The 20,132-nt window shown below is 48.5% G+C and overlaps 1 protein-coding gene across 1 annotated transcript in view; it reads right to left on the reverse strand.

The window, feature by feature from the left end:
- LOC1269262 (translational regulator orb2) overlaps positions 1-20,132 on the reverse strand; it is a 301,340-nt gene that overhangs the window by 126,982 nt on the left and 154,226 nt on the right. The window lies entirely within an intron of this gene.

Consider the following 20,132-nt stretch of genomic DNA (forward strand, 5'->3'; position numbering starts at 1 on the left):
TTAAATCAACAAGAAAGTGCACACGTTGGCCTTGAAGGCTCTGCGATTTATCTACCCGTGTACCGGCGTAAAGGTAAAGCAGCCAGGAAAGGATCACCTACCGAGGCTGCAAATTGCTTCTTCTTCCAGCGCTCGCACCGTAAATCCAACCGATAATCTGCTCCACTCAAGAATGAGAAGAACCTTTTTCGCTCGATGCGAAAGCACTTGCACCATCCACTCGGGTTCATTCATCGAAACGGGCGCAATCCTCTAACCCATGGCCGCCATCGGTTCAATGGGCGCACGGTCCTCCTTTACTTTTGCGCACTTTTGTGCATTATAATTTATTTTTATGTTTATCAGTCTGAATGAAATCATAACTTATTTACTACACCACGGGCGGTAGCCACCTGCACGCGAACCGTTGTCGGTTAACCCCCATGGCCACTCGAGTGGGCCTCTCGCAACCCGAAGCCCGAGGCAGACGCGCTTATCGACCCCTCTTCAGTGCGTTCGTTTTTCTTTTCTTTTGGCAGACACTTTAGCGACGGTTAAAGTTCTTGAGGTTTGAGTTCCCCTTTTCAGAGCCCTTTCGTGGCCTTTTTTTTTGACCTCTCAAAAGGGATACCGAGAGACGATCGATGCTGATCTTGTGCCTCTTCTCGTATGTACGTACTCCTCCCCGTGCCTAAAGGTGAGCAGGACGCAAATCTCGGCATAATTCAAGTGTCCGTTTGACAGAAGGAAGGTGCCCACTATCAAGCACACGAGGCTCGTTCCCGGACCCGGCCCGTAGTCCGGTATGGCCGGACGCGTACGTTTGCGTTTTCTTACAGCGAACGGTTAACGGTCTGCGTGGTCGGGGCCGGGGTTGCCCCATTAAACGGCACCCCCTCACGTTACAACAGCGAAAGACGAACGATGAATCACGGTACACGGATGGTACACGGACGGTACACTCGAACCACCAGCACTCATGCTCGGTGCTTTCGGAAGGCTTTTTACGGTACGTACTTGCCTCCAAGTCCGGGGGCCGGCGTCCCAGACCGGACTACCTGCTCTTTTTCCGCTTCGGTATGATAATGAGGATTGAAAGGAGTATCAATTTTCGTATCATAGCGCCGTCACACCGGGGAAGGATGTTTGCAGGCAGCGGGTAGAAAGGTCTCGTGGTTCTGCTAGATCCGTCGAAGCAGCACACCGCGGGGGGCAGGAGATTGTGCTTCCAGGTTGTTGTGGTTTTTCACTTTCGGTACGATGAAATGTGCACCCATTAAAGATAATGATGGTTTTGGTAAATCGATAAATGGTTGTGTGCGGTTTTTGGCGCGCGGTCCTACTGCGGGGCGAGGGAACGCTCATTCTCAGGTGATTAGCAAAATGATGTTAGGAGTGGTAGTAGGAAGAGGGGCAAAGGCATGAAACAATAAGGAAGATAAAGGGAGGGAGAGAGAGAGAGAGGGTAAGCTAGACAAAGTGATCTTCAGCGGCGGCGGTCTCATCAAGACGAAGTCAAGACGACGATGCGCGCGATAGATAATGCGTACCATTCGTACCACTACACCCCGTCGGCCTCCCATCCTTGAGGTACTTGAGAGCATAATTGATGGATTTAAAGATGGCTTCTTCATGCTGAATGTTGCTCAAGCTTTCCGCTAAGCTTTCGTACTCAACCATTCATTAGCGTTGGCAACGGCACTTTTGCTATTGAATTAGTATGCTAAAATGTAGGCAAGGCGGCGTAGAATCGGCAGCGCACCGAATCAGCGGAGGGCGTAATCAGAGCGTAATCGCGTTTGCTGCACAAAATGACGTTACATACATTAGGCAAATCAAGCAAATCTGGAGTTTTTTGTTTGCTTGCTGTCGAAAGATTCCGTGTGCGAATTCAATCGATTTGCCGGAAGCAGTTTCTGGCTCCGGCGTACAGTGTGCGTTACGCCGCACACCGTTGGTGGATGGGAACGCCCGTGCAAGCAAACGGACTGGAGATACCGGGAAGGTAGGAGCAGGAGCGCTTCATTTTCCAGTTCGATGGATCCTCCGGTATCCGGTACGTTCGGTCTGGTCTGACCTTTCCAATGCACGGCATTGGCACAAAAAGCAGTCACAATGTAGCGTTGCAAGAGGCGAAGCTTTGGGCTAAGCGAACTCGATCGAGACACTGCTGCTGCTGCTGCTGCGGTGGTGCTGCTGCCGATGTCTAGCCGGCGGATGCGTTCGAGCGTTGTGACCAACCTGGAAGCAATAAACGTAATTGTGGTGCCTTTTCAAAAGTTTCACCGGCGGCACAGACGGGATCGCGGCCAGCACTGTCGAGTTGCAACAATGTGTGCTTGTGTGTGTCGGTGTAGGATGGTTTACTTTGAACGTCGCTTCAGCTGTAACGAACTCCACCTATGTGAGGTTGTGTGTGTGGACCAGGCACTGGGCAGATCCTTGGGTTCACGGTGGTCTTTGCAGTCGGCAGCACCGGCCTGAGAGGACGCTTGTGCGGGGGACTAGTGGCTGCACATTTCGATTTTCACGCTACCGGAGTACGATTTGTTCATCATTAACCTTTCCAGCAAAACATGCACTTCGCCGAGCGTGAACCAGCCCGGTGAATGGTGGCATTCGATCCCGATTCGCCCACGGACACGAACACAAGAGACTGTTCTGGACCGTGCTCTCTCTCTCTCTCTCTCTCTCTTTCTCTTTCTCTCTCTCACTCTTTCTGTCTGATTTGTGTGTCTACCCGTTGAATTTAGCACACAATTTAACGAGCGGATGCAACTGTTGCTTACAGAACTCAATGCGTATGTGTGTAAAAGGACGTTGGAGCGAACACCTTTGACATTTCAAAATCAACCAGAAGCACCACAAGAAATGACCCCCCCCCCCCACCCCTCAACGAATCTCGTGCGCCGTACATTTGGTTGGCAATTTAGAACGGTCAGTTGGGGTCCCCTCCCCGAATCCCATAGGATGAACCGGATGAAAGATAATAAAAGCTTTGCGCTTTTCATGGCCAGTATCCGCAGGCTGAAATCGGTGCAACTGCCGGTGTGTGTGTGTGTGTTATGGACGTGACAGAACCATTTTTTCTTTCTCCCCAGCTTACCTTTCCGACGAGGGTCTTTGTTGGTGTGTGTGTGTGTGTGTGTGTGTGTGTGTGTGTGTGTGTGTGTGTGTGTGTGTGTGAGTGTGTGTCTGTAGATAGGTCTGCTCGAAAGTTTGCTCACTATCCGCCCCGGAAGGTAGCGACTAACGATTTCGTGATTCCATTCCAAAAAAAAGGGCGTAAGGACAATCTACTTCACTGAGCGAACAGATTTTGAAGGGACAAGACAGTTGCAGAGGGTCCGATCGAATCGAGAAAAAAAAAACACATCCACACACCGACAGGGGACAGTAAAGGACATCGAGAGAAGTGCTGTAAAGTTTGAATTGCAAAATGTTTCCGACCGACCTGCCCCCGTTGCCAGACACGGGGGCCACGCGTGGTGAAAAGTTCTGCAAACAAAGTTCTTCTTTGTGTACTTCTTTTTTAGCTTTTAGTGTTGCTCTTGCTCGTCCGTTTTTTCTGCCTTCAACACTCCACCAGCCACCGTGCATGGGGATACATTGAGGTCACGCATTCAAAGACGATTACAAAGCTGATTTCCATTCCCGTGGATGATCATGTCGTTTGCCGGCTAGCGGCATCTACCCATATTGTGCTCTTACCCACCCAAACAAAAAGGGAGAGAGTGAGAGAGAGAGCGATAGAGAAAGGAAAAAAAAAGAAGGCACTACCAACTTTCCCGACTGGCGCATAAAAAAGCACTGTCCTGCTGGGCGGGATCTAGCCAGTGAAGCGTGTGTCATCAAGGATCAGGCGCTGGCTTAGCTTGCGGACGTAACGATGCGAGGATAATAATGTCGCCATGATTACGACCATTACTTTAGGAACGCATCATTATATAGTGCCGGGCGAACGGCACACGGACGGTGTTAATCTGACCGCTGCTCTGACCGTGCCTTGTGACTGCAACTGTGTGGATATGTTTGACTGTGTGTTTGTGTGTGTGTGTGTGTGTGTGTTAGCATTAACACGAAGGGAGAGGGACACAGATCCCGTATGTCGGGATCATGTCCAGGGTGGGGAGTCCCAGGGACCCATCGGAGGAACCGGGGGGAAGGGCATACCAACGGGGACCAATTTTCTTTGCGTGTCGTTTGGGTGGGAGGGTGTAGCATCTTTCTAATCAAAATACGACCGCAGGATATTTGCTCCGGTATCATATTTCACTTAGCTGTTGCTGGTGGAAGGGACCATCATTGCTGGCGCATAACTAGAAGCAATGGCTGGGACACGCTTCGGATGTCGGTCAAGTAAATCCTGCCCGATTGTTGTTCCTACCCCCTTGTGTCCCTTGTTTGCTTTGGCAGAGGACGAGTAGAGGGCGCGTACGATGGTGAAGATGTAGCGTTGTCCACTTACCTGGAAGTAGAGGGAAAAGACGGAAAATAAACATAAGTTATCTGGGCACCGGTTTGAAGGGTTCACCGTCGAGTGCAAGCGGGGCCAAGCTTTAATACTGATGCTGTGACAGTTTATTGCAGCGTTGGGACGTGTACGCGGTACATGTGTTTGTATTTATGTGTGAGACTGTGGTTCAATTAACTAAATTGTAACGCTGTGTTACGGTCACGCAAGCTGTGGCTTAAACGAACAATGTTTGTAAAATCCTTCAATTGTGCTCAATTTCTAGTAATATTTTTAAGCAGTTCGTTGGCACAGATAGACGAAACATTTAGTATATGTTTTACAGCTGTGTGTTTGATAATCAGTCCTTGCAAGTGTACCAAACTGCTCGTTGAAACGGCCAAACGATTGAAAGGAGCAATTAAATTAAAATTAGCACAATTGAAGGACAAAATTAGAGGAAAGAACAGCCGTTTTTGTTCAGTTCAGTAGAGTGATTGTTTGCCAAGCATAATAAGAAGTAAAACCTACCGATGCGGTACATAGATCCCTTTCCGAGACTTTTCTGCAGTTACAGGGGTTTCCAGGAGTTTTTATAGCTATGGGACACTTTATTGACTCTTTCTCACGTGAAATGAACTTTATGTAATGGGAATTGGACTCTATCGCACACTTTTTGGACAAATCCAATAGGAACTTCCAAGAAGCCTGTCCAAAAAGCGTGCCAGAGAGTTAATTTTCCATCATATGAACTTCGCTTCCCGTAACAAAGAGTCAAGGAAGTGTCCCACAACTCTAAGAACCCCTGGAAAACCCTGTAAATTGTTTCTGAAATTATAATTTGTTCAGGTAAATGCAAAAACCGTTTTCCACATATTACCATTTTAGATTGTTTTTTTTGTTAATTATTATAATGAAAAGGATGCAAGCATACGGCAAAGGTATAAAAAACGAACAAAAAGTATTTTCAAATTAAATTTCTCCAAAAAAAAGCCTTCTTTGAAATATTTGGGTTTAGCTGTTTTCATTGAATTGCAAAATTGAACCTTTCGGAAGTAAGAGCAGATATTTTTGAAATATTAGCACAACCTCAACTAGCCGTTGGCATTGACTGCGCTGTACGCATAATCCAATATTGTTCAACTAGGAAAGTGCAGGTGTACTATTCGGGAAAGGGATTGTACCACTCCTCCCCCCTCGGGCTTCCAATCCGTTCGCCTACTGAGCTCACTCCCGTACCGGCGAGTCGGTCGATGTTGGTACAATATTTGGCACTCTTCTGCAGAAAGCTCCCCGAAAAATGGATGTTTTTCCCAAACCCACAAGTTTATAAGCCTACTGCTTCTGGGGGGTTTTTTTTTGTGCGCCCACCGGTACGTGCGTACGCGTACGCATGAACGTCTCTATTCGCGACCGGCAGCAGCTGCAAAACTAGCGCGCCTACTTGCACGAACGCATCGCTTGAACGGGTTGTGCTAGCTGTTAGCTGCATTTCCATCGAAAGAGGGATAAAGAGAGACAGAGAGAGAGCGAATGGAAGAATCAGCCCCCCCGGGAAAGCTTCCAAGTTGTGTGTACACCGTGTTTGTGTGCGCGAAACGGGGCTAATAGTTAGTTTTAATCTGGTTTCAAACCGTCCGTGCTTTGTTGATTCAATTTGTTTGTTTACCGTTTGGAAACAGGACCGTTTCGAGGTAGATGGCACAAGGGCGTGTGTGTGTGTGTGTGTCCACTCTTATTCTTCGTATACGTGACAATGCCATCGTGCCAACCGTGTGCTATATGGCTATTGTCCCTGGGCCACCGTGTTCCCCACGGGAGAAAAACGAACGGATTGTTTGCATAAGCCACGGCAATTCCCACTCCAATGGGGTGTTATGGTGCCATTTTGGTTTGTTTGAGCTGGGGAGGTGTTTCAGGTGGCGGCTGCATTATTAAAGCATGCACTGTTATGTGCTTTTTTCTCTATCTCCCCATCCAAAACAACTATTTCTATTGATTAAAAGCTTCAAAAAATGGCCATGGTTTAAAGAGCTGATTAAAACCAAACAAAAAAAAGAGAAAAGGTGCACTGAAATGAGCATTTGAAAAGGCTGTTTAAATTTTAAATCCACTCCACGTGAAAGACGCACCATTCCACCAGCAGAAAGCAGTGGCGAAATTACGGCCGAAATGCCAACATCCCATGCGCACCGGGTTTTTATGCTTTATGATACTTAGTCCGGACGCCTGGGTGAAACGTGTCCGTTAATGTGGGAACAGTCGACGGATGGATGAACCTTTTTTCCTAGTATTGCTCTATTCTGTGTGTGTGTGTTTTTCTTCTTACTCCTCTTTTCGTCCACGATGTGTGGGTGCGCACAGAGGACGTGTCACATCTCCCACAACAGGAATGATGCGCTGTGTGGAGATGAAAATGGACTGCAAATGCGAATCGGGCACACAGCATTAAAAGGAGCGCACCCTCCCTACCCATTGAAATATTCATGGCTGAGGTACATTCATTATTCAGTTTTCGGAAAGTGAAGAAACAATGGCCGCCACCCGCACCCGGATGGTTTCCCCGGAACCTTAAAGCGGCCTGCTTGAGCCCGGTTTCGGTGAAGGATTTGGTCTTTGATTGTATTTTTGCCGCCCCCGGGCGGAAGCTGGCAGCCGGTGGCTTGCCGTGCACACATTCCTATTCCTCTCCCTCGCCTCCCTCCCCTCCTCTGGCCACTGGCATTGAATTGTCCGGTCATTGTGTCATTGTCGAGCTCCGTACGCCGCAACGACGACGCACGGATGTTTCCGCAAGCGAGGGAGCGTGGGAAAGAGGAGAAGGAGCTCACACAAAAATGGCATTCGTCACCGTTTGTCTTTCGAATATTGTTACATACACACAGACGCACGGAAACGAAAGCCCCCCCTTGTGTGCATGTGTGTTAGAAATTCGTGAATGTAAACACAGCGCACAGAGGGGCGTTATGATGGACACGGGGCCGGAAACGAATGGGTGTTTATTATGTATGTTCCGCTCCCGGTGGCCGAAGCTGTACGCGTGTGTGAGTGTGTCATTCTGCTTTGTTTTGTTTGCGCCGTGTGGTGGTGGGTGGGGTGGGGTGGGGTGGTGTTGGGTTGGTATGGAAGCAAACTTTGCCCGAATGCCCAATCCGGCCGGAACTTTGCAGCCAGTGTCGGCAAAAGTGTGGTTTCAATTTCACCGCCCGTCCCCCTCCCTGCCGTCCGTCCACGGGGTGGGGAGGTAGGAAAATCCTCTTTGGCAAGAGACGTTGGACAAACAGTGGACCAACTGCTAAACCGCTTGACCGACTTTCGACCGAGGCCCAAACCTGACACCGTTCCCACGTTTTGTGTGTGTTTGTGTGTTTTTTTTTTGCTTTCGAGGACACCTGATACCCGAGCCCGCTTTCGAAAGGCACTGTGTCACCAGTGTGAGTCCACGGTGAGTTGATTAGGGACAGAAAAATGCGAAAAAAAAAAATACAGTCCACACACAACACACGGGGGCGAATCGATCGTTCGGGGGTAGGCTTTCGAGGCAGCAGATCGTCACGAAAAGATAACATCATCAATCAACCGATTTCGGCAAACTTTTCACCAGACCAGCTTTGCTGACGAGAGGACCTGGCCAACTGCCCTGACGGGAGCGGGGGAGGGGGTGTACGAGATTGTACCCGAAAAATCCCGAAAAAATCGCAAAAAACGCGCCTTATGCATGGGCGTAGTTAGTGTGCGCGTGTGCTACATGCTCCACTGGCGTGTTTTATCTTACGCGATCGACATTGCCATCCGTTTCCGAAGGGGGGGGGGGAGGAAAACTCGTTGCCAAACGAACAAGAGTAATTGTGCGCACTGGGCGTATAGCACGCGCGTTCGCTTCGTTTTGCTCGTGTGTGTTTGGTTTGCAAAAAAGAAAGGCTTACTGGGAATTGTTAATTCCCAGGCCGGTCTTTGCGAGCTTTCGACACGGTTATCGATCGCCGTGGCTAGAGTGTGTGTGTGTGTGTTTGTCGTGCAGCAGGCTGCGACGGTAGGCGGGATTTTTGCATCCCCGAAGCAAGATCTTCTAGTTTGGCCAATGAAAAAATTCGCTTTGCCGCAACACCGTCGATATGTTGTGAGCGATTGCTAAGAAGCGACGAACAAATACTTAAAATCACCACACATGTGTTTTGTTTTCGCTCGGAAAGTGCAAACATTCCGCATGGAAACTTTACCGTTCGTGCAGGTGCCTTTCTTAAAACTACCCGAACGCTTAACACGAGCAAATAATTACCCCCCTCCCCTCCCCCGCTTTCAATGCTGTTCACGCATACACTGGCGTCCTTCGCCCAGTGGCTTGGGCGGCGTGGAACTGAACGCCAGCAGTGAAAGCTCTTCAAATCAGCAACACGCTTGCCAAGCAACCGAACTTGCTCACTCAACCGCTTGCCGGGCATGTTGAACGGTGGTGGGATGGCAGACAACATTTCAGTCTAAAAATAGATAAAGGGCACGGCCAGTATTACCTACTCTCTCCCCCCGGTACACGCTATGCTTTCTGTGTTCGCTCTCTCCACCAAGCGCCCGGATGTGTGATGGTGGTGGTCGGAACGGAAAAACGATCCAACTTTTTCACAGATATAGATTAAAAACCTTCCGGCAAGGGGGAAGAGTTCCGTTTTTCCTATCCTTCTCCCAGTGAGCGGGCCCGATGCTGAGCAGCGATAAATGTATCCAATCTGCTCTTCACCACCATCACCACCACCACGCGTTGCGCGCTCCTCGTGGGTGGATCCTTAGCGCCGCCGAAAGTTCGAGGTCGAACGCGATCAACCGTGGCCGCTGTACACCGTGGGCCGTGGGTGGATGTACGCGATTGTGTGGTGGGCCGTACGGAACTGTTTGCCTACAGAACTGTCGAACTGCTCTGCGCCTTTAAGGACACGAAGGTTCACCTCCTACTTGTAGCGGGAGGCACGATAGTGGTGAAGCAACCGGTACAGCCCGGTACGGCTCCGTACCAAGGCAAACCGACCAACTCGACAAACGAAACATTATTCCTTGCGCTTCCGTTATCCGGAGGGGGAAAAGTGGGAGCTGTGTAGCTGTGTGTGTCTGCCAAAAGCGACCACCCGAACGGTACAGAGCGAGGATGTACAGATGGTTCAGGGTGGAAAAAAACGCACGAAACCTACGGTACGGTTGGTACGGTTTCCACGGCTGTTACTCTACCGGTCCGGTCAGCTGGCATCGTCCTGTGGGCCTGCCTGTTGTTGAGTAAGCCACCCTCCCTCCCCCCCCCCTTCCCCGCCGCTCCCTCTGCTGCGGGATGCCCTGTGCGGTGAAAGCGAAACAACGAAATCCCAAATCTCCTAAGTGAATCGAAATGAAATGAAAATAAATTATGAGATATGTGTGTGTGTGTGTGTGTGTGTTTAGCCCCTCTTCCCCTTTTGTTGGCAGAAACCGTTCCGGAAACTGAAACACCTTGTGTGAAGTAGGTAGCGTTATTCCCAATCTTCCCCCAAAATTTCGACGCTATCTGTGTGTGTGTGTGTGCCCGCGTGCTCGGTGAAGCTTTCAGGTGTTCGGTTCGGTACGTTACGCTGCCCGGGGAGCGACCTGCGGCAAACTTCAGCCAACTTTCAGCCGGCACAGCACATAATCGACACGCTGGAAACTGGCTGGCCAAACTTTCACCCCATTGCCAGGGTGTTTGGTTGTGTGTGTGTGTGTGTGTGTAGATATCAAACTACTATTTTTCCCCGGCACGAGTAATACGCAATCAACATAGTTCAATGATTTATTATTTGCCTGTGGGGCCGCTCTTTTTTTCTGTGTTGTGTTCTTTGCAGGAAGCGTAATAGAATTACCTCATGATACCCGGAACCCGTGCCCTGTTGGGACGATTTAGTGGAGCATGGTTTGGCAACGGAGTCGACCTAGGTACGTGTTGAGGAGTGAACGTAAGCATTTAGCAGCTGTTCGTTCGATTTATCCTCCACCGAGGTACGTGTATTGTTGAAAGTTTTTCCATTAAAACCTTTGCTACTGGAGGGTGTTAGAAGGTGTTTGTGTTACTAACACTCAAGCATATGTCCCATTAACAATCGTAAATTGGGAAATTGGAACACATTTCAACTTAATCGTAGAAACATGTACCCGGTACGGCCCTCTTCAAAAGCCAATGAAGAGCTCACAACTTAAGACCTTTGCCAGTGCGTAAGGGAACAGCGGCTCTCTACGCACACACGCGTTCTCGGAATTAATTAATTATCACTGTCCGGAGCGGACTAAATGGGCCGTTGGGGCTTCGGTTTCGGTCGCAAACAACCCCGCTCGTAAGCGCGTCCCTAAGCTCGGTCGCGAACGGCGGAGTGGGGTCAGCAGGGACGAGATAAAGCTCTCCTCAGCTCGCAACAAATTATGACACATTCATAAATCTTCTCATTTGTAAGCGGCTTGTGCTTGTGTCAGGGTCGAGTTGGGTCAGCCGCGAAACGGGTTCCACTAATCCGCTTTCAGTGGGGCAAGCTCCGGTTGAAGGTTCGGTTGGGTTGAACGCGCTTTGCTTGCTGAGATGGATGATCAGAGTGATGGTAGTGAGCGGTTATTGTTGTCGGGTTGTGATAATTTTATAAACAAAACAGATACATGACAACGATATGATGAGAGTAGTTACGAACTGATAAAGAGTAGTAAATGTTTTAAAATATTTGTTTAATGCATAGGCTCCAACCACCATACAAGAAACAGTTATTTAGGTTTTTTAGTTAATTAATTAAATTGGAAAATATTACCTTTCCTTTAAAAATAACTGAAAATCACAACCATATATTCTCATCATTCTCAGCAAAATCCTTTAAATCTCAATCACGAATGTACGCAATGATATCACAGGATAAAAGAGCCACGTTTAATTTAATTGTAATTGACAGCAGGAAACTACATAGGGAAAAAGTAAAGCGAAAGAGAGAGAGAGAGAGAAAAACACCAACCGCTTGTCTAACAATATGTTTTTCCAAACGATCAGCTGCAACAAGTTTTGCTGATTCAATACCAGACGCGACTACAGACAGAACCCGAGGGCGAACCCGATGCACCCGGGCGTGCAAACACGGGTAGTAAGGAATAAGTTTTTATAATTGACACTTATACGCTTGCCGCTGACACTACGAAAGCAAGCTTCATCGGTTTACTTTACGACCTGGTTGGATGAAGAGACAGCAAAACCAAAAGGACAGCTAGGGAACGCAGAACAGCGGAGAAAGTGAGTGTGGGACCATGACAACAGTGAAAAGACGACCAACTTTGCTAATCATATTATAGAGTGCGGGAAGCAAGCGAAATGGAACAATTGCTGAAATTAGTTGCATGAAAATTTCATCGTTAAAAAGGGAGTTTTGTTTTCGGGGTTGCAACAGCGCACGGGCAGAATTGCATCCTTTCCCTGATGCAACGCGCGACGTACGAGAAGAAACTTCCAAACTGTCGGAGACCTATCAGCGCTGGAAGGGAGAAACGGTAACGGTGACGCGTACCGAAATTAAAACAGACGGGAAGCAGCGATTTGCGATTTTCCGTTCCGTGTTAGGGCTGAAGCTCTAGTATGGTTTTAGAAAATCCCTCTCCCCCGCAGCTTGGGAAAGATGCCAAGCTGGTGGACGGGTTTGCAGCGAAACAGACAGAATTGTTGATTGTTTGTGTGACCTGCTTTTCGTGTGTTTCGCCGACTGCTTGTTCGGTCAGCTCTCACGGCCTTCTTTGACCATTGCTGAGGGTGGTTGAGTTTTTTTTTCTTCTGTTTACTTTGCTCTTTGCAAAATCAATTACTCAAAACAACGGGAAAAGCTTAAGCCTTCCAATTCGAAAGCGCAACCACGCAAAGTGCACTGTAAACAAGTGCTGGTACAGAAAAGGTTAAAGAACGTTCAAATGTACTGTGTGTGTTTGTATGCATTTTTTTTCTTCTATCACACACCTAAACTATCACACACCGAAAGGGAAGGTTCATCATATTGCCCGTACACCCTCATACTATTGGGCGTGATGAGTTCGAACGTCAGACCTTTGTTCGGTTTCCGACATGTGCCATCGATATCGTGCGCATCGTGCGTAGGATGAAAAGTAAACTCCTCCTCCCCGCAAAAACGTCCCTTCGTCCCCACTTGAGTTGATCTCGTGGCGCAACGAGTGCCGTGTAACACGTGGTGCCGATGGTGGCCATGGTGGTGGTGCCGGTAGTTGTAACACCGTGCCGGCCCATCGTGCCCGGGGGCATCAATTTGCGGGATGCGTAGCACTGTGTCTGTGCGTTTAATTGTTTGTGCCATTTCATTTCCCTCCCAGTAAGTGGATCCGATCGTCGTGGGCTCATCGTGGGTGAATCATATTCCACCCGACATCCTCCAATTGGAAAAAGGGAAGCAAGATAATATGGTACACCAGTCTCATGTGCTCGTGTGTGTGTGTGTGTGTGTGGCCTTCAGGGAGAGAATGGGATATGCGAGCAGCGCAGCTAATAGCTACTGTCAATCGTCGCTGTCAAAACCGATTTCCTTCCGGCCAAGGGCGGGGGGAGGCTTGTGGGATGGAGTTTTCCCGCACGTGGGTACGGATGGCTTGTTGGCTTATTAGCTGCCAGCGCGTCCCATCGCTGGGCTGCATCAGCTCACCATTACAGGCAACCGTCGGGCTGCTGGGGGTCGGGCGCGCTTATAAATTGAGCGCGATATATTTCTCGAGTGCTTTCTTTGTGAAGCAGCTCCGTTACATTGTGGGGCACGCGGGCACAAGAGTGGCAACTGCGTGGCGCCCGCGGGGGGGAGAAACGATGATCAAAATTGATCAAAAATAGCAGCAAAAGCAAAACAACGGCAAGCGAACGAACGCCAACCCACGCAAACAGGGCCCCGGATGCTGGGCTCGGGGCAAACTTCTCGGCACACGCCGTGAGAAAGTTGATCGATTGCAAAGGGAAAAATCGACTGGCAGGCTCACTCACTGCGGCCGCACCGTTTCGTTTGGCGTTTCGATTTCTTGGTTTGTTGTCGATTTCCCCACGGAGCAAGGGGCGAACACAAACGCAGGCAGCTTCCAACAGGCTGCGTCTACTATCGTTTCCCGCCGGAAGGAAGGAAAGTGAAGTGAATAATTTAAATTTACATTTCCTTGTCGACTCAGGGGGGGGGGGGGGGGGAGAAGCTGCAGACTAGCCAAAGAGAGATAGAGAGACAGGGAGCAGCTTATCAGTCAATTTCCGATGCCGATTCATCTTCGAACTCGGCGGGGCAAACGCAAAACGTTCCCAATCGAGAACCGCCCAAGCATTGTGTGTCTGGGCTGAGGCATCGTACAACAAGGAATAAAAACATCTACCAAAAAAGGAAACAAAACAGAACGGGCAAAATAAACAGCAACCGCGTGAAAAGTCCATACCATGCTGTAGGTTTTTTCTTTTTCCGTTATTGTTCCGTTCGATTCGACTTCGTATTTGCTGGCTGCGGCAGTTCATCATTGGCAAATCGGCAGCTTGCCGATTGCCTATGTTTGGGAATGATACACTCCTGCCTGGCTGCCTGACTGCCGTGACTGATATTAGCAAGAGTGTTGGTATAAGTTAGTGGATGTTTTGTTTTTTTGTGTGTTTTTTTCCCAGGTTTGCCCGTGCCATTTCACTGTCAGCTGTTGACGGTGGTGAATATGATTGATTAGCGGAAACATTACATTTGACAATGAAAGATTTGTTTTTATTGGATTCTGTTTTATGTGATTTAACGGGGGAAGCAAGCTTTGCATACATACAGCAAGTAATAGTAGCAGTGAGGATCTATGTTGCCGTATCTGTGTATCCGTTTGGCTGTGTGACAGACACTTTATAAACGAAATAAATTAAATACAATAAAAAAAACACGTACATAAAACCAACACTTTGCATGCCATTGCGTAGTATGGCGGCTATCATTCGCGCATTTAATTTAACCGCATGATTTGTGTTCCCGCGTAACGCGTGCGTTCCCGAAATGGAGACGCACGGTGGTTCACTCGCTACGCGGCACCAGGCGCATCCATTTCGCCATTTTCGGGCCCAGCCATGCACACCGAAGCAAACCCCGGACCGCCAAAACAAACGTGAGTAATTGTCACGCAAAATTAGTGGCCTTTACAAACTGTCGAAATGGAAGCGCGTTCACAATCCCGCACAGCCGCAACAGTGTTTTATGGCCCGAGCGCGCCTTAACCATTTAGATTTTGGGATGATTTTATTGCCTTTACGCTTTTGGGCGAAACGGGCAATATGAATGGATCTTTTTTTTTTTCTTCTTCGCAAAGCAAAGCACCCAGAAAAACACTTGCCGCGAATATGCAGAGGCAAGTTTGGGCGTGAAATGTAAAATGGCACGAAAAATATGGCAACCTGCCACTGCACACCGTCTAGCGCACGGGGAGGGCCAGACGCTCACATGACGAAGCGATAACGTATGGTGGAGAAAATTAATCAAGCGTGACTATAAATTCAAACCCTTGCCATAATAACAGGGGGCAATGCTGTGCTTGCCTTACTGCTCTGTTCTGTTCCCTTACGATGGTAAGGCGCGAACCCCGGTTGGTATGGTAACAATTAACCCCGTCCACGCGGTCCCACCTTTGCAACAACAGTGGACGAGTTGTAACGAGTAGTTGTTATTGTGTGTGTGTTTTTTTTTGCCAACCCCCGTAAGCGGATACCATTACGCGGGGGCCAGTTACGCCCAAGCGCTGAAACCGTATCCGACAACCCTGCTTTTTTATGTCTGTGTTCGGTCGTTCGGGAATGGGATGAATAATAAAATTACGCACAATAATTTCCAGTCCGCTGCCGCACTTTGCGTAGCGTTGGTGGGATTGGTTCAAGGCTGGGGCCACTATTGCTTCATCGTACCGAAACCGAAAAGTGGCTACAGCAAACGGGTACGTTTGTGGATTATCATGCGTTCAACCATAAACAGGTCCAGGAATGGAAGGAAACATTGAAATAAGGAAACAAAAAAAAAAGAAACAACTGAAAACACATACCAGGGTGCAATAAAAAAAGCATGTAAGGTCAGAATAAAACTGTACTTGTTAAAATAAAAACAAACACTAATATGAGTGTGTTTGTGTGTGTGAAAAGAACGTTCGATAGCGATACATCAGAACAACAGTGCTCTGACTGTGTGCGTTTTTGTGGCAAAGTCCTCAAGGGAGGGGGGGGGGGGGGGGGGTGGACATCCACAACACCGTAGAACATGTTTATGGAGAACGAATATGAAGTCGATAAAAAAATATATGGCAAACGCTTTATTGCTTGTCCCACCCCGTCCGTCCGCACAACGGTGGATCTGCTGTAACGCGTTATTGTTTATTCAATTTCATACTCCCTCCCTTTCCTTCCCCGTCACACGGCTAGTCTGTACTGTAGGAAAAAGGGATTCGTTGTGGCCGGTGCTACTGCTGTTGTTGTTGTTGTTGTTGTTGTTGTGACGGCGGTCACCATTCCTCTCGCGGTGCTGGTGTTAGTGGAAAAGGACACGTGCTTCCATTTTAGAAGAGTCATTCAACTGCCACCACCGTGTGAGCGAGAGAGAGAGAAAAAGTCCCCAGAGAGGAAGAGAAGGAGAGAGAGAGAGAGGGAATGAGCCACATCCCTATTGCCCGCTTTCGATGGTAACATATTTGAGTTTCATTTTATTTGCTGCCTAATTTAATTAAATTTAATATTTTATTTGCATTTGAGGACGCGTTTGGGGACGCAGTCGGAGCAGGAAGGCAGGGCGGCGGAATGAGCGGTGTATAACAGCTTCGGTGAGCGAGTAAATGTTGAAAATATTTCACACGCACTAACCATGTGCACACATATCGGTTAAAGGGTGGAATGGAGCGAAGGCAAGGAGCGGTGAGCGACAGGGCCAAGTGTTTCGATATGTAATGGGTAAGGGATAAGCAACAAAATAAAACCCCATACACTTGTTTACCGCTTGCTGTGGACATCGTAAAGTACGTACTGGTGACGGAGAGTGTGTGGGATCGCGTTGCGCTGAGTGTTTGAAACCAAATGATGTACCAAATTTAACACTTCAGTTAGTCCGGTGGGGTCGTCTCGCACAACGCTCTCGATTGCGTTCAAATTGTAGTTACTGCCAGCAGCGGATACGGCTACCGGAGCGACCGATTGCATTTCAATCCGTTGCATTGAGTGGAATTGTTAGTCGACACAATGTACTCGTGTGTGTGTGTGTGTGGGTATGTGTATTAATTGCACGTGCCAGCACACGGCAACGGTACGGTGCAATGTTTGCAGAGATTGCATCAAGCGGTGGAGATAGCCTTCGCCGACCAAATAGCAGATTTTGTCCGAGCCCGCAAGCATATTGTGTGTGCCGGGTTTTGGGGTATTTGGTTTTGCAGCTGCAGCTGTGCTGTGCGTTGATTTTGTGCCGGCTGATGAAGTGGCGGTGATTGTGCGCCGCTTTCTGGCAGTGGACCAGCGAGAATGAACTGGATTCTGGCTTGGTGCTTTCGCACAAAGCTAGCAATCGATTGATTTTCATACACTGTTGCCTGGGTTCTGGGGTTTGGGATATATCAAGCTGTGTGAAGCTCTCAATATGTTTCACTTCATTTTTTGTTGTGATTGTTACATCTTTGTTAGCTTTGTTCAATAGCATGTAGCTGTATGGGCCAGTGCGTTGTGCAAACGGAGTTTAATGCGTGATGATGCAAAAAGCTTTAGAGAGTCGCAACAAGCTTTTAGCATTGAAATGGAACCTAAACGAGAAGCAATTAAGCAGTAAATGTTATCTTTGTTAGCTTTGTTCAATAGCATGTAGCTGTATGGGCCAGTGCGTTGTGCAAACGGAGTTTAATGCGTGATGATGCAAAAAGCTTTAGAGAGTCGCAACAAGCTTTTAGCATTGAAATGGAACCTAAACGAGAAGCAATTAAGCAGTAAATGTTATTTGCGACATTGGGCAGTGATTATAGCGCTTTAAAAAAAGGAGTAAAAAGAACCCTTGCATGGTAAACACCAATGCTTGTAATTGGATGATCAACTCGTGGTAGAATTTGCACATGTTTATTGCATATCTTTTCCATTTTCATTTCACAAATTTACATCAATCAAAATTGTTTTGAAACAAGCAAAAATCAAATGATTACAAAAATATGCAATAAATACTTCATCATTCCAATTTTCGACCATCTAGTACCAAAAAAAAAAACAAACCAAAGCGAGACAAGCTGACTAAATAGAGCGTTTCGTACGTACACTAATTAAGCGACCGTCCCCCCGAAACGTGCTAAGTTAATGAGTTTACAGCGAGCTGTTCCAAGTATTCATTAGCGTTGATAACATAATATCTTCTGCACGTGAGCACGCTTAACGATATCAATTACGGTTGGCGGGGAAAGAAAAACCTTCGCCTTTTTACTTGCGCGCCAAAGCTTGCGCACCAGTGGGTTGAAGTGTTTTGAAGCGATAAAGCGCTATGGGTGTGTGTGTGTTTTCGTTCGAGTTTCTTTTGGAAAGTTTGCATAAGAAAAAGCAGGGCCGACAGCTCGGTTTAAAACTGAAAACCTCTGCACACTGGGCAACCATGCAACCAACAGTTTAAAGGGGGACTTCCCCTGTAGGACGAAGGCAAAGTGCTAAAAAACAAACCTGACGGTGGTGAAAACACGTCCATGGAAAACGAGTTCAAGCGAACATTTCCACTCCATTAATCATAATACATTCTCCCAGCGCTTGGTTTGACACTTTTCGGCAACCTCCCACTGGCGCGCGGGGTGATCTAGGCAGACGAAAATTCATCAGCCTCATCAGCCAGCAGTAGCGCTTCCACTCCCCCCGCTCTGGGCTGGTAATTTGGCTCCTGATCGTTACCGGATGGAAACTGATGTCCCATTTCCACTGTGTATTGATGAGTTTTTGGCACCATCAACTCTCCCCACGCCTTCTTCAGGGACCAGCTCCTGTCACTTGCCCGAAACGTTGCCGCTCAACAGCACCAATTGAAAGGAACACTTTGGGTGAAGAAACGTGCACACCGTTATGTTGTGCTTTTCGATCAAATTGCAGCACCATTTCATCAGGCCATTCCCCATGCGAAATTGGTGCGAGAGTACGCGAGACACGCACACACTGGAGCGTTCCGTGATGTGTAATGCCTTTTGATGTGGCACGGCGCGGTGTCAGCTTCCGGTACACAGCCCGCGGGCTAAAACACGACAAAAGAATCCTCAACGAGCGGGGCGAACCGGCAATGGGAGGGAAAGAAGAAAACAGTGGAGAGAAGGGGAACCACGTTTGTATGCTTAGTGCCCGATAAGAGGCTTAAAATTTCATCACCCCGCAAAGCAATTAATCAATGATGTTTTGCTCTATTCCCTCCGGGGAGAGCGCGAGAGAGAGAGAGAGAGAGAGAGAGAAAAGGAAGGCTGTTCGGGTTTGTTAGGAGGTGGGGCCTCAACCAGGTATTCTCGCGGGAACGACCATCCTTCCATTGCTAATGGATTATCGCATTTCCTTTCCCCTGGTGAATGCAGGAAGCTTTAAATTTGCGTCGATAGCGTCAGCTCTTGGGTTGTTGAATGGTTCCCTCGTGACAAGACGCGCCGACGACGTCTACTGCCGTGCGGACGCTTTAAGTCGATACGAGCGTGTGGGATGAGCGTGTGGGCGATAACCGCGCAGCATCAAACCGAGATAACAAAGCCACGATAGGCCTATCGAGGGTGGATTGGAATTATATCATTGTATCAAGCATCTTGCCCTAAAACGGCGCGAGCATGTACGCCAATCGCTTGCGCTGCGCTTTAGCTGCGTACCAGCTGCGGCGTGGCTTTTCTGTGGAAGCTTCTCGGGACGACACACCTCAACGCCCGTGGGGCCTTGTGGGAAAGCCGCTTATCAGTAGTGTTGTAAACATTCCCCGCTTCTTCCCCGCGTTGTTTGCTTTTGTGCAACCTCATCGAGCAGCAAATCGTGCCGAATCATCATCATCATCCCTCCGGTGAAGAAGAATTGTTCGGGAAAGAGCGCCGATCCGTTTCCCAGTGGCAGAACCGTGTTTCCGCTTCGATAATCCGCGATACAGCCCCCTAAAAACACATTCACAATCACTCTCGCTCTTTTAACAGTGTTTTGATATGTTAAATATTCTGGAAGGAATACATATTTCGTCACTGCGTGCTACAATCGTCGGAGGCGACACCGATAATCGTCGGACGGACGGTCGGTTGGTTTCGAAATCGGGTGTACAGTGCCGCACAAGCCGACCAAAATGGTGACCACCGCAGGCCAAGGGCAATGAAGTTTTATGGTGGTGGTGGGCCATCATCATTCGACGTCATCGACGTGGCGTTATGTTTCAAGCGAGGCAAACGAAAACGAGGTTGCAGCGCTACTGAAGCATGCACGGGAATCAATCGATCGGAAGCGAACGGGTGTAGAGTGTCATAAAACCTGGCCGTGGTGGCCAATTCCAAACCGGTGGTCCAGCGATAAGGCTCACCGCGTGACACACGCGTGTAATCTTATCGAGGCGGATTCGCGCGGCCAACCGAATGGCCGAATCGATGGATATTTAATAATCGGCCCCTGCGTTGATGCGCACTCAGTGCAGCAGCAGTCCGTTCAGAAAAGCCGAGCAGCAAACATGAAGCAACTACCGTCGTGGGCGCGTGTGTTGACGGTGTG

The sequence above is a fragment of the Anopheles gambiae genome, chromosome 2 (assembly GCF_943734735.2).
Source record: "Anopheles gambiae chromosome 2, idAnoGambNW_F1_1, whole genome shotgun sequence".
NCBI lineage: Eukaryota > Metazoa > Arthropoda > Insecta > Diptera > Culicidae > Anopheles > Anopheles gambiae.